Raw genomic sequence first — 13,522 nt, 5'->3', positions numbered from 1 at the left:
GATGAAAGAAAAGAACTTGAGGATCTTGTGTGAGTGTACGTAACACGTGTGGATCATGAGTTATGCGTTTGGCGATCGAAGTTTTATATAGCCTATATAGAGAGGTATGTCATGTTGCGGTAATGTGGAAGAGTTGGAGTATTGGTTATGCTAAGGGTTTTGCGGTATTAGTTAGATGGAGTGCAGAGTGAATTGAAGTATGAGAACTGTTTAAGTAAGAAAGCCTTGGAAATAGGAACGGTTATAGAAATGAGGTTATAGGCGGTTATCTTTGACATGTGGTGGTGATGAGGATGATGAGATGTTTTAACTAAGGATTTAGTATTAGTGAGTTACGAGGACGTAACATTTGCCTTAAGAGGAGTAGGATGCGATAAAAGTGAGTTTCATGGTTGTGCATGTTGTAAAATAATTGGAAGTAGAGTGTTAGCATAGCGTAAAGGAGGGATTTGTTTTGTGGTTGATGTTGTTAAAAGGCCATGGCCGTGCTTGTAGTAGTGTGATGTTTAGGAGTTCGAGAGTTTTGATAGTGGCTTGATGATGTTTATGAGTGTAAGTAAACTTCGAGGACGAAGTTCCTGTTAAGGGTGGTAGAATGTAATATTCCGTTTGATGTTAGGGGTATTTTGATATTGGATTGGCTCTGGATGATGTATTACGGAGCTAGTTGGTAGTGTATGGAGTTAGTGTTGAGAGAGATATAATGGAGTCGATACGATATCGTGAGCCATGTTGTGGAGGTAGGAATAGTTAGTGGAGTTGGTGTTACGAGTTCATGTTTGGGTTGGAGTTTTGTTTTGAGTTCTTAGTCACGTTGTTGTGTCTTGATCGAGTTAGTATGTTTGTTTTTTAGTATGGGTTGAACTTCGGGGACGAAGTTCTTTTTAAGGAGGGAAGACTGTAATACTCCGTATTTATGAGTCTTTGGGTACTCTATCGAGTAGGCCTTACTATGTCGAGTAAGGGTGAGTTGCGTTTTAAAATAGTTTCTGACCTGTTGGGTACTCGATCGAGTAACTAGGATACTCGATCGAGTAAGGGGGCACTCGATCGAGTACCTTAGCTACTCGATCGAGTAGCCGGTTCTGAGGAGTTTTTCTCGGGTTTTGTTAATTATGCGATTAAGGTATATAATCTTTTCCGTCATCATTCTAAACACTTTTTCAAAACCTAATTTTTCACAAAGAGAGAAAGCAAGTACGTTCATCATCTTAATCGCATTGTTAGCAAATCCCGGAGTTTGGAAGGTCGGTTTTCATCGTTTGTTATACCGTTGAGATCCTTGCGTCGAGGGTAAGATCTATGTACCCTTTTTATTGTTTGTCCTTTAAGTTGGTTAAACCCTAATATGGGGATTTGGGGGTTTTGTGTAGATTGTGATTTGGTAGTGTTTATGTGTTTGTATGATAGGAGAAGGTTTTGTAGAAGAGGCTTTTGATACAAGTTGTTGATACCGTCTGACGGTTGTGCTTTCCAGGTAGGATTTCCTACTCAGTATTAGTCCCATAATGGGATGATTGTTGATGTGTTGAGATTGATTGTTTGATATAGTAATTGTGTTGTGACGGCTGTGATTGTGATTGTCTGTCTCTGGTTCTCGAGATGCGTTCTCGGCTGAGTGGAGTCACTTGCGGAAGTGGCTTCACGCCCTAGTTTCGCCCTTCGTGGAACCCGCCACGGAAGGGGATGTGCACATTAATGGACAGGGTTATCGCTCGGTATAATGAGCGGGGCTTAGGTGGGAATGGCTGCGGTCCCCCATCGGCGGTGTCCCGGTCCAAAGGGACGATCGGTGATTGAGATTGTTGGGATTGGTGTGAAGGTTTGTGTGTGTGACGGTTAAGCTGTCTGTTTATCTTATTGTTGATATATTAAATTGTGTGATTAGTACTGACCCCATTTAAATGTTTTAAAAACTGTGGTGATCCATTCGGGGTGGTGAGCGATTATTGAGCGGTATGATATGACGCGTATGGGATAGCCGGGATGAGTTATCACGTGGCGCTTAGAAGTCTTCCATTGTGTCGACGATGTTTTATAGCTTTGATAGTTTTAGCAGAGACCAAATCTGAGAATCTTGTATTTCTTTTTATCAGTTTGGAATTGCTATGTAATCACTTTAAACTTTATTTACTTTTAAAGTTGTTTCGTTATTGTCTTATGAATATCATGCCTCGGGTAACCGAGATGGTGGCATCCTTATACCTGAGTGGTCCTGGTAAGGCACTTGGAGTGTGGGGGTGTTACACGGGTATTGAAGTGAGATTTTCAATTGCAAGTAGCAGTGTCTAGGGGTGTCACAATTTGGGGTTGGAATAGAAGATCACTAAACTAAATATCAATGAAAGTAAACAAGCAAGATGATTAAAAAGGGGTGTAAACAATTGATAAAAGGTACTAGGGTGTCATGGGGTAATAGGGGATTCATGGGAATTGATCATACAAACATATTCTCAAATTATAAGCATGCAATTATTGTTGTGATGGATCGAGTTGGTTTATATCTTACAATCTTAGGAAAGTTTGGGTTCCGGAGCCGAATCGATTAGATTGTACAACACCTACAAGTCGACTTAATCTTTCCTACTCAACTATATGCATGGTCTAATGAGACTCGAGTTGGTTTATGTCTTACAAGTCTCATTGAAAAGATAAGTGATGGGTAAAAAATGCAAGGATTCATAGGCTCGCATTTCATCAAACATAACATGTGTATAAGTTGAGATCACAACAAGCAAGCAAATAAACTATGAAAACATATTAAATTAAGCATGAATCATCCCCCATGTTGGTTTCCCCTAATTACCCATTAACCCTAGTTAAGGAAACTACTCACTCATTATCATGTTGAACATGCTAGCAAGCTAAGGTTGTCAATCATACCAACAAAGTAAAACATGATGAATAAATGAAGATGATAAACAATAATTAAAAAGGGGTTAAGAGAATTATACCTACTAATGATTTCAATAATAAATCAAAGAATAATAGAAGTACTTGATGATTGATTGGAAGGTTGTCAATCTCCCAATAATAACCCAAATAATCTTCAATTACCCAAAATGAAAGATGAACAAAAGAGAAACTAAGGAAATGAGATTTGTATTAAGACTTGATTAAAAGTTGATTACAAGATTAAAGAGAGATTAGATTGATATAAACTACACTAAAGATTGATAAGAAGAACCTTATTATCTAATTAGACTAATGGGGTATTTATAGTGGGGATTAGGTACACAAATTAGGGTTTACTAAGGGCTTAAATGACGATTAAGTCCTTGAGGAATCGCTCCTCTCAGAAAAATATGCGAGTCTCCTTTTTGCTAGTCTTTCCGAGATATGCGCATCCTTCATAGAACAAGAAGAAAACGGAATAGCTGTAACACAATCCGAGCGTCCAGGGCACGGGACGAGCGGATTATCTGGCTTCTGGACGAGCGGATTCTTGGGCTAGACAGGCGGACTGTGGGTCTTTCGGACGAGCGTTCCTCTGAGGAAGACGCTCAGATTCCTTGTCTTGGACGGGCGTCCAGAGGGCAATCCGCTCGGATTCTGAGTCAGCTTCTTCCTTTCTTCTTTTCTTCCTTCTTCTTCATACAATCCTTGGGGATTTTGTCGGAGATGCAATGATCTTTTCTCATCATTGCCCAACTACTACAATATGTACAAAGGCCTTCTAGTCTTATCTTCTCTTTGATGCTTGGTCATTGAATTCAATCAAGTTGGCTCCATTTTGCCATGAAAATGCAAGGTTTGCACTCCTTTCCTACCTAGGGATCAAAACCTCAAAGAATATGCAAAACAAAGGACTAAAGATAATAAATGACCTAAATATGCACTAAAAAGCATGGGAACAAGGCTAATTCGGGGACTAAATATGCTCAAATAATGGTCACATCAACAAGTTCGAGCCAAACTTGAGCCCAAATCGAGCCTATATAAAGATGTTTATTTTTTTTGTTTTTTTCTTCCGATATTTTCAATAACAAAGCTCGAAGGTTATATGTAAAAATATTTGGCAAATTTGATATATGTGATACAAAAATATAATCATGATAAAGTATTTTTAAAAAATATAAGCATATTTTTTGATATCGTCGTTTAAGTACCAAAAATAAACACCTAAGTACAACTAACAGAAGTTAGCGGTAAGTAGGGTCGATTTCCACAGGGAGGCGATCACTATTCACTTGTCTACTCGGTCTGTCTATGTCACAGTCTGGGGGTTTGAAATATTTTGACTAAACTAATAATATAAAGCAAGAGAAAAGGGAAAAAGAGGAATTAACGAGAAAGAGAGAGAGGACTAGGATTTCGGGTCATCAATGAACGTCAGTCAATTGCAGCTAAGGTCACAAATTAGTCGATTCGTCGGTCTAAGGGGCAACGAATATCTCCTTTCGGTCTCAATTCGCCCTAAAGTGCTATTAGCTTAACTTTCGCCCTCACTAAAGCATCCTATTGTTCACTACAGGTCTCACCCCTTCCAACCTTTCGGTCTAGGTCAAGGCTTACCTAAATTAAAAGGCTAATTGTGTCGACTCAACTAGCAGGATACAATTATAGCAGTGGTTAACAACATAGACTAAAACAACAACGACAACCTATAAACCTAATTAGCAATTTAACATAAGTCCATTGAATCACCTAATCCTAGCAGAGAAATTAACTAGACATAAATAATAAAAGATCAAGAATAAGGGAAAGAAGAATAATAAACATTAAATAAGAAGAATAAAAGGGAAGAGAAAGTTACAGAGTAAGGATTCGGAAAAGGAAGAAAAGCAATGTCCAACTCGAACGGGAGGAAAAAGTAACGTATGATAGTCTGTGAGGTAGGGAAGAGAGTTACAAATGACGTCCCTCTTCCTATTTATAAGAAAATAGAACTTTTATTTAACCTAATGACGGATTAAAGCTAAAAAGGCCCGAGCCCAATAGAAACCACTCGATCGAGTACTTTTAAACTACTCGATCGAGTAAAATAAAGCTCACACCACTCGATCGAATAGAAAATCTACTCGATCGAGTAAACCTTAAAATTAAACTACTCGATCGAGTAGAAAAAGGACTCGATCGAACATAATTGTACTCGATCGAGTACTTTCCAGCGCACAATTTCCTGCTTTGCGCACTGAACTTCAAACGGTTGCCATTTCTTCGTTACTTGGGCAAACAGGGCGATTCTGGTGGCGTTGGAAAGCTAATAGGACAATATTTCATCTCCAATTAGAATCACCTGAATATCAGTTGTAGAACCCGAGATATGTCTCTTAAAAGTAGGCACTAGCAATTTAAAGTTCTTCCTTTGTTCGCCTAGCTATCTTACTTCTTTGCGCATCTCAAAATAGCTACATTCCCGCTCCAAATTCACTCTTTCTCCAAATGCATGCTAAACGGACGGTAAAAGGCTCGATTTCACTAGTTTCTGGTTCATTCCTGCAAATAAGACAAAAAAACCAAAGTAGCATATTCGGGGCATTTCGTAGCATAAAACTACGATAATAGCATAGAAATACGTGCATAAAAAGGCCTAAAAAGACTATATAAAATGCACGTATCATTTTTATAAAATATGAGAAATATCTTATGTAATTACACAAGTTCGAGCCGCTCGCGAGCTTTTCAGTCGAGTCAGCCTTTACTCGGCTTGACTCGTTAAGCTCTCAAGCCGAGCCTGAGCCCGAGCCCGAGCCGAGCTCGCACGAGCCGAGTTTTGGCCGAGCTTTGACCGAGCCGATCTCGAGTTGCTCGCGAACTGTCTCGTCTCATTAACACCCCTAGGTCCAGTGGCGTTTCTAGGATTCCATATGGGGGTTGAAGTTTACGAACAAAATTTTCTCAATGATATAGTAATACTAAGCCTATATACCAATAATTCTAACGAGTTTATACAAATATCTATTTGGTAAAAGTTGTAAGATTAAAGCTCTCATGAAAACTAATTTCATAACAATAAAATGTCGGGATATTTAAACATAATTATTATGTAAGAGGGTTTTAAACAATTAGAATTTATTTATTATAATTAAATAAATAACTCTTTTTTAAGAAAAATAGACTATCTCAGTCTTTAATTTTTATTAGTTTATACCCGTGAAAAAATGCACGGGTTTACCATCTAAAAATTGAAAAAGAAAATGAATGAATAACGTTTTGATCTTATTAGTTTGGAAGTACATGTGATTTAATTTTTATATAAAATGTAAATGGTTGTACCCCTTTTGCCCTTTGCCTTTTACGAAAACAGACTATGAGGTTGATAAAGATTTAAAAGCGCATTACTACTCGATCGAGTAGAAAAAGGACTCGATCGAACATAATTGTACTCGATCGAGTACTTTCCAGCGCACAATTTCCTGCTTTGCGCACTGAACTTCAAACGGCTGCCATTTTTTCGTTCCTTGGGCAAACAGGGTGATTTTGGTGGCGTTGGAAAGCTAAGAGGACAAGCTTTCATCTCCAATTAGAATCACCTGAACATCAGTTGTAGAACCCGAGATATGGCTCTTCAAAATAGGCACTAGCAATTTGAAGTTCTTCCTTTGCTCGCCTAGCTATCTTACTTTTTTGCGCATCTCAAAATAGCTACATTCCCGATCCAAATTCACTCTTCCTCCAAATGCATGCTAAACGGACGGTAAAAGGCTCGATTTCACTATTTTCTGGTTCATTCCTGCAAATAAGACAAAACAAACCAAAGTAGCATATTCGGGGCATTTCGTAGCATAAAACTACGATAATAGCATAGAAATACGTGCATAAAAAGGCCTATAAAGACTATATAAAATACACGTATCAAATCTCCCCAAACCAAACCTTTACTCGTCCTCGAGTAAACTAAATGCAAACTAATGGAACGGAAAAGATAACTCAGAGCTAGCTATTAGTTGTCTACTTAAACCAGTTTAATGCAAACTAAAATCAACAGTTACAGCTACAATGGTCATTACGCAAACGAATTATAAGATGTCCATAAATAAAGTTGACCTATCAACCCTGCAAGACCAATAAAATCGGACTCTCATGTGGTCACTCTTCTCTCATGAAGCAAAGGGTGAAAGCATATGTATAAGAGAGAAAGAGAAAACAGTCACTCACCTAAACTGCGACCTACATAACATGCATGCAACAAAAATGATAAACGATTCTAGTACTACACATACATTCCAATCAACAATGTCCGTCACAGCTGAGGGCTTACAAATGATATGGGAAAGTGAGGTTCAGGTGAGAAAAGGCAAAACAAATTATGGAAATGTGAAGGTAAAACGTCAAGCTAGTTCCTAAACAAGGCCATATAAGACCATCCGAATCTCAACTGACTGTAAAATAAACACAAGTGCCCTTCTTTGGCACAAAACTCACTACCCAATACACAATCTCCTCAAAATGATATGAATAAAACGGAGGAGTAAGACCGTCACAAGATAGAGATAAACACAGTCGGTCTCTTTTATTCATACAACTCAATTCAATTTTTTTCTTTTTTCTTTCTTTTCTTCTTTCTGTTTCACGTGAACTTCAACTTTTTTCAATTTTTTTTTCTTTTTTTTTTTTCATTCACGTTTTTCTCATTTTTTTTTTTCAATTTTTTTTTCTTTCTTTCTTCAATTTCCACCAACTCCAATCATATACACATGAGCCAAACTGCAGACGGAAAAATATACCACAAAAGACATGCTAAACTAGCTTGACTAGGCAGGCTCAGTTTGGGATGTAGCTAGTGGGTCAAAAAGGCAAGTTTTGGCTTAAGTGGAGCTAAATGGGTGAAAAATATAAGAAAAGGGGAACATTCGCAAGCACCTCCCTGCATGTGACACCGACCACAAACCTGGATGTATGCAATTGACAAGAAATCGAATTTCATAAATGTGCAACAGTAATAGACATGTTATGCAAGGAGTACTACTCTCAATTCCTATGTAAACCGGTCATGAATGTCACTAGTTATATAGCTCTAAAACTCAGAAATTGTAAGTAGGTTGCCAATTTATCAGGTCAAGTCTAAACAGTCAGCTAAATTTTTGACATTAACTCATAGATATGCGCATGACTAAACTAATAACTATCAATTAGATGCAAGGCTCAAGTAAAAAGACAAGTTAAAATGCAATTTCATCACGAAAATCTACCGTTCCGACTCAACCTATATGCAAAAATAAACGTGAATATTTTATTAATTTTCGTTTTTTTTTTTTTTTTTTTTTTAAGAACAATGCATATGAAATATGAAAATTAAACGTGATAACAGGAATGCAATAAAAACTGAATGCAGACACAGATATGGATGCATAACCTCCCCAAACCAAACCGTACAATGCCCTCATTGTACCCAAAAACAGGGAAAGGAAATGCAAACTAAAAAGGAGAGAGAGTGGAGATACAGAAAACTCGAAAGAATGCGCGAAGTAGGGACCTCCCCAAATCAGCCAGCAACATAGGAGGTCACAAACAGCTTCATAGTGGCGTCATAGGAAGCGAATCAAAGCAAGAAAACTCGATCAAGAGAACCGATTATTAAACAAAATAAAACTGAAATGTTTGAAAAACAACTAAAAATAAAATCTTCGGGTTGCCTCCCGGGTAGCGCTAGTTTCAGTCAGGTCCCAGCTCGACCTTCTTTTCTTCGAGCCTCTATTTAATTAGCCTGGTCAAAATTTCAAAGCGCGCGAAAGAATCCGATCAAACAATTTTGCGCATGTGCTACACAAAAATGTAAGTAGCACCAAAGTGGAATAAAGATATAGGAAATAAAAATGTACAACCGTTTAAGCCTAACAAATGTCCTATGATAGCTCCTAAATTTATCCACAAAATAGAGGAGCTCAGGAGCAATTAATAAGAAATTAGGATATCGTTTCAGATTAACGAAATTGAAATGATAAGGACGGTGAAAAATCGTTAAATTAATTGACCAACTGGGGAGGGGTAAAGCATTAAAATGCGAAGCATAAGTCAAATGAGGCAATGTACTGCTTAAACAAACAATAATAAAATTATCGTTAACTACCTCAGGTTGGTCGCTTTCAATGACGGAATCATTGACAAAGGAAGATATTACCTCTTCCGTGCTAGGAGCAATTACCGACTCAGCTGCCTCCTCGTCACCTTCCTCAGTGGATTTCATCCCGTAAATCGCAGCCTTAAGTGCATCCAACTCGGCTTTGAATAGGGGAGATTCACCGTATCCATTATCATCATCAAAATCGTCATCGAAAATGAACCCACATGACAAATCAATGCTATGTTTGGCCAAACTAGTCGATCGAGTGAAATTATTACTCGATCGAAAGCTTTCTCTTGATAATAACTCGATCAAGCATATGAAACAACTCGATCGAGTACTTCCTCTAAACAGCTGTTCGATCGAGTGGAATAAAGTGCTCGATCGAACGATTCTTCAGGTATTTCACTCGATCGACTAATATATGTCACTCGATCGAGTGATTCTTGTTGTACAGTGCTGAAATCCTCGTGTAAGGCATCATTATCTGATAGAACTTCGTAATCCGAGTCATCCCTGTGACACCCTTAAAAAAATTAGCGTTATCTAATTACTTAAATGCGTAAATTCTACGGAAAAACTGGTAGGATATGTTTGTAAATGGTTCAACTAGGTAAAACCTGCAATTTCAAAAATTTTTCTAACTAAACCATTCACAACCAATTCAACTCAAGAAGTCCAACATTCCCAGAAGCGGGTGCCAAAACCCTGCAAAAGCTGATGAACTACTTTACATACATAGCTAATGATAAGAAAAAGTAAAGATACAAACCCAAAATAGAAAAGGGAGACATATGTCCCTTCAAATTATATACAAAACCAAAAGTGTAAAAGGTTTCTACAAAAGAAAGCCAACTAGGTCCAAGGTTCCTTGCTCACTAGCTCGTCTGTGACCCCAACAAAGAATCAACAACCTGTCAATCGCATTTTATACAAACACGAAAGCCACAATTCAGTGGGGAGTAACTTCGAGTCCTCCCAGCCACGAATCGTCAAAATTAATGTAACATGTAAACAATTTGATAAACCATTTGCTTATCATGTATTCTAACAAATGACCCCTAAACTGACCAAACTAAACTATCATGTGAATCAGATAACAAATAGTAATCCAAACTTTATCAATCGAATCGCTTACATCTCACCTATTACAGTTCATAAAATCACCATACAAGAAAGGGCAATATATCAAAGACAGGCATAAGTTCTTAGCACGGTCAATAGTCACTTTGTAACTCGAGTCTATACCACGAGGTAGGGAAGGTAATCGAACCGGTATCTTGGCTCAGCGGTTAATATTAATAAAACATGGCCAAGAGACAACACAACCTTAGCCTAAAATCTGCGCAGACGTAGACATGCGGATACACACCACCGCACCCAAGACCCACAACTTTTTTTAAAACAAAGTGAAGTGAGTAACCTAAGGACACCACCGAAGGGTTGGCTAGTACTTAAGCTGACCACTTACTATCAAAATAAGTAACTGAGGTCATGCCCCAACTTGGATAAACATCCACTAGTTAGGAACACAAAGGCTATCAAGCAGTGAACATATACTCGTCAAAGACTATAAAGACCTATCTATGATGAAGGCCGGTACTCACCTAGGACCTAGTCCCAGACTAGTCCCACTTGAATACTTTAGCCCACACCACACACGACTCACCACACAAGTCAATTAAGACACCCACTTAACCATAAGAGGGCAAAAAGTCCTACTTACCAACATAAAATCTAATATTCTATCATGTGAAAGGCTATATAAATGTCTATATACAAATATACAATCCAACGAATCCTCAATACTAATTTCTAATTCTAACAATAGTAATCATATTAAAGGCTTCAGGGAATCTAGGGTCATTTCTACAGTACAAGACACTATTAAATTCAATAAGCTATACATGTGAACTAAGGCTTGATAAATGGCCTAAAACAAGAAAAAGGCCGATTATCTAAATCATTCAACCAATTTTTACCCGCAACCCCACCTGCGACAGTGCGGGTCAAATTGCGGTGACCAATCACTCAATTAATCGACATCGCATCGACCAAAGGGACTAAGGCTCGAGTTTTCGCACAATCAACAAAACATTACAATTATCGCTATAAAATTCATTTTGAGCCTATGAATTACAATTTCATTTTGTAAACTATCCTAACATGTGATAACTATTAATATAAGCACAATTTTACCATTAACATATTTTTTTTATTACTAGAATGATTCAATTCAAATTACTACCCATTAGTTACTTATACTAATCATAACATTAATCAACCTAAAATGATGAACAAAGCTTGGAACACCGCGAAACAAGCAACGGACCGACCCGGGCCAGCCGTGGGCTAGCCGTGGGCCTGCCACGGCCTGCCGGCCTGCTGCCCGTCACCCTATTCCTCTTTTTTTTCCGTTTTTTCTTCATTTTAACTCGTTTTAACATCATCTAATCATGAATTAATCGTTCCATTACTAATATCCTAAGTTAAACTAACCAAAAGGCATAAATTAAGCATGCATGCAACCATATTTTAACATGTGAAAATTATTACTTAAACCAAAAATCACAAAACATCCAAAACAACAAAGATTGTGACGATAATCCGTCGAGTAACTCGAAATATGTTACCTTAAGCTAGAAAAAAGAGCAATTAGCACCTCAAACCAAAACCCTAACTAGCAACTATCCGCTATCTTCGATAATATACGAGTCCCCAAACTCGTCCTCCAATTCTTCACCTAAATAAACAATTAAAACACAAAGATAAGTATATATACCGAAATTTTCGAAAATTGGTCTTAAAACAACTTCAAGAAAACTGAAATTAAATTGTACCAAGTTGTAGATCGCGACGAGAGGATTCCGGAAAGGTAAATTTCGCGAAAAACCGATAAGAAACGAGCAAGTTATGTCGATTTTAAGCTTGAAATGATGAAAATGGTGTTTTATTTGGTTTGATGTTGATGATGATGATCCTAAGAACAAAAAATCAGAAAAAGAAAGGTAAAGGGGAGGGGATGCGTGTGAGGGAAGAAGGAAAGGAGGAAAAGGAAGTGCGGGATTTTTAGTCGGGATTTTTACGAGTCGGGTTTGACTCGTTTCAATAATAATTAAATCCGTAAGTCAAACGCAAATTCCGTCAAGACCAAAGTTTTTAAACACGAGATTACAAGAAAATTGAGTATTCATACGACCCATTTCCAATTTCATTTACCCAACGTTCAAAAGAATTGTCATTTTCCCCCCGATACGCCCTTATTTCGAAATAAAGAGTTTTACACGGTTTAAACTATTTTTAAACCTTTCAAAACTATCAAAATAAATACTTTTCTTCAAAATATAATAAAATTATATTTCTTTGAATTATTTTTACTTTAAATACATTAATGTCAAATTTTACTTGATTAATTAATTATTTTCGAAATATATTAACGGTCCGAAATTTACGGGGCGTTACAATCACCCCTCCTTTTAAAAAGTTTCGTCCTCGAAACTCAGAAGGAGAAATTATAGTTATAAGAAAATATAGGTATCTTTCCAATGAAACGGTGATACTCTTGTTGATCAGACAAGAACATCCACATTCATATCAAGATATAAAAATATTTCTACACCAATAAATGAGAAAACCCATTATTGGGACGTCTCCAACAACGAGATTTAACACTCATTAATGTTAAAACCATTAAAAATCATAAAAGCATTTTCAAAATTTTAGCTTAAAGTTCTATAATAAGAATAATAATCAAAAGAGTTGTATGAATATCCTGAGGTAAGAATTGAAGTCGAACCTAAATGGGTGTCAAAGACGGAGTTTCAAAGGTTACCAACATCAAACTTATGAGAGGAGTATGATGAAGTAAGGAAAAGAGGTATGAGCAAAGAATGCGCTCATGATCAAGGAAGAAGGAAAATCAGACAACACGGAAATGCCAAACACTTTTATCACAAACTACAACAACACCCAAAACGGTTCCAAAAACTTCCTAATAACAAAACTCATAATCACATCTCTCCCAAGGGTTTCCTTAATTGCTTATGTTACCTCATCCTAATCTATTCCCTGAAACAAGGTATTCCACTATAAGCGTGATCTCATCATTCCTAATCCTCAAACATTCAGAAACAACTTCCACAAGCCTAAGGTCATAGCTTCCAACAAAGCTATATTCATATCCAACTAGTGTCAACTATGATTCCCTCAAAAAGTAAACCTTCATTCAAGAATCCCAATACCAAGCTATAAACTCCAAGAGAAAGTTCCTCAAATATTCCACAAGATTCTCATTTCAAAACAAGGTAGTAACATACCAACCCCAAACTCTGAAAAAAATCAATAGGATCTCAAGTTTTCTATCCTTTTTCTTACTAAGGATTGCCGAAAGCGGATCTACACTCAGCTACAACATCATCCCATCATCTCAAGTACTCAATGTGACCTCAAGGTCTATAAATCTATAAGGTTAACAAATTCTTCTCAACACTAAGTCTCTCTCAACTCAAGAACTCT

The sequence above is a fragment of the Silene latifolia genome, unplaced genomic scaffold (genome assembly GCF_048544455.1).
Source record: "Silene latifolia isolate original U9 population unplaced genomic scaffold, ASM4854445v1 scaffold_134, whole genome shotgun sequence".
NCBI lineage: Eukaryota > Viridiplantae > Streptophyta > Magnoliopsida > Caryophyllales > Caryophyllaceae > Silene > Silene latifolia.
The sequence above is the reverse complement of the archived record's forward strand: the minus strand, read 5'-3'. Positions refer to the sequence as shown.